General features: G+C 40.9%; 1 pseudogene; it reads right to left on the bottom strand.

Moving 5' to 3' along the window:
* Positions 1-816, bottom strand: part of LOC102205894 (prolyl-tRNA synthetase associated domain-containing protein 1-like) — an 18,794-nt pseudogene extending 17,978 nt beyond the window's left edge.
* Between the last annotated feature and the right edge of the window lie 1,651 nt (positions 817-2,467).

Raw genomic sequence — 2,467 nt, 5'->3', positions numbered from 1 at the left:
TCGAACCGGCGACCTTCCGGTTACAGATACGCTTCCCAACCCCCTGAGTCACGGTCGCCCCAATGTCGCGATGACACGCAATTGCGGGTCCCGTGAAAATTCAGAAGCAGATTTGCCTCGCAAAAACACGTCAAAGCAGCGCGTCTGGCGCGTTTGACTCGTGAATAAAACCACGCGCGTCAGTTTTTGTGTTGCATTTTGTGCATACGCGTGTTTCGCGTCTACCGCTCAAGTTGGAAAAATCTGAACTCCGGCGTCAATTCGCGCAGCGACAACCAATCAGGAGCCTGGTGACGTGGCCCTGACCTAGGTCAAAGGGGCAGATCCAGCCAAAGCCCTTCATACTTCATTCAATATGAAGGAAAGGCTATTTAGCACCGTAGCAAACCACCTGGAGCTGTACGACACCAGCTGCTTTGTGTACCGAGACAGGAATAAAAAGGACCGAGCTTGGAGAAAGATATGTGAAAAGATCGGGCAACCTGGTAAGTTCATTCATATCCGTTTTGAAGTTTTTGATTGACCTGGGGAAGCCGCACAAAAGCTAGCAAGCCACCGCTATTTTGCCACTGATGTACAAATACCTTTCTGCTTTTGCATAAAAGCAGAAAGATGTTGTCATGTAGGAATATATGTTATTGTTTATTAATAAACAGCACACAGTGGTCTCGCTGTTCATCCGTCACTGCTTTGCTTTTTCGCTGATTTTTTTTATTGCACAATACAGCATTGCATTCTGCAGCCTGGTTGACAAACCTCCTCCGTGTCATGTTTCCTGCGCTTGCCAAATTTATCATGTTTGGTTTTGATAACCATCACGTCCAATAGAAAAAACAGCACAAAAACATCCATAACTAATACCTTCATTTGGAAATACACACCTGCACCAGGAGGGAAGAAGGCACACGAAAGTGGCAGGCATGTGAAGACAAAACGCTGCATAATAATACTTTTACGTTTTGCAATCTACAAAGGTTTGCACTTTGAGAATCAACTTGTGAGAACTGTGACTAATCTTCATGTGTGTATTGCATATTTTGATGCGCGATTGATTCGCATTGGACACGCGTCAAAGTGCGAATGTGCACGCGTCAAATTAAGGGTGTCTAGCGCGTTTTGTTCGCGTCTATTGCGTTCGGTGTGAACACACCGTAAGACATGGGACAGTACAACTCGGGCCCTTCTATGTATGCATCCCAAGTGTTTGCATAGAATCTATGCAAACACTTGGGATGCATACATAGTCACTGCATACTGTCCCCAGTAGCTGGATTAGACAAACTCCTCCTGTTAATACTCAGTATACTCCTGCATGTCAAAGACTTCCTTTTCTGCCAAAAGCAAAAAAAAAAAAAGAACAGCAAAGAATTTATCTGCTGCAAAACTCTAAATGTAGCACTTATCTATCTGATATGACTGATCCAGGCAGTTTGAGATACATTATCAACTGTGTTTCAGCCTCTGCTTAACTAAGTTATAAAAGGCCTTTATTTAGCTCCTCAACAGAAGCTGTTTAGCTCATCTGTATCATATTTGTACTGCATAAAAATAGGAAGGTGCATCTCAGGTTATCTGGTGATCATAGAATTGCTGTGAAATTTGAAGTACTTGAATTGTACAGTATAAACTGCTTGTATCTTGAAGTTTTAACTTTTAACAGTCATTAAAACTAGAAAAGTGCTGTGTAAATCTCACTCTGTGGTATCTCTTGTGAAACTGAGATGAAGACAACATGAGCGTTTGTCTCTTAAAAGGTTTCCAGAGTGTGAAAAAGGGAAACACCCACTGCTAAGTGGCTGTGATCTGTGTATAGTAGTTACCCATTTAAAAATAATAGTAATAAATAAATATAAATACAAGTAAATGGGTGTAACTGCAGGTGAAGCGACATTGTACCTCTATTTGGTTTTATGTTTGCATTTTCTTCCTCTTCTTCTGTAAAGTATAAAGTACAAAGTGTGAAACTTTGGCACTGATGTGGCATTGAAGTTCAGCATGCCACACTTACACCTTTGTCACATGTTTAAAGTTTATTTGATTTCAAAACCATGACCCGTGAGCCTCAGCAACTCAGCCCAGCTGACATCACCATAAACACAGCAGCACTTTTAAAGTAACAGAGATATAATCTGAGAGAGGGGCAGAGCTTCCTCTTGCCTCACGCCCACTTCTGGTTAACGACACTATTTCTGTTTAGCTTGAGCTTGCTCACAACATGTAGGTGAATTTATCAGCAAACCACAATTTCATGTTAAAAAAAATCTGCATTAGTGTAATGAAATACTTTATTTTAAATATTTTCTTAATTGTTTATAAAGTTGAGCGTCTCAGATGATTTGGAGCCGATCAAAGCTGTTTTAGGATGAGATGTGGGATACACCCTGGAGAGATGAAAATTGAAATAAATATAAAAGAGTATAAACACGTCATGCTGTGGTCAGATCTTGTTAAAGAGTGTTAGTTCTGT

The sequence above is a fragment of the Pundamilia nyererei genome, unplaced genomic scaffold (assembly GCF_000239375.1).
Source record: "Pundamilia nyererei isolate P.nyererei 1_Seehausen unplaced genomic scaffold, PunNye1.0 scaffold00755, whole genome shotgun sequence".
NCBI lineage: Eukaryota > Metazoa > Chordata > Actinopteri > Cichliformes > Cichlidae > Pundamilia > Pundamilia nyererei.
The sequence above is the reverse complement of the archived record's forward strand: the minus strand, read 5'-3'. Positions and strand labels throughout refer to the sequence as shown.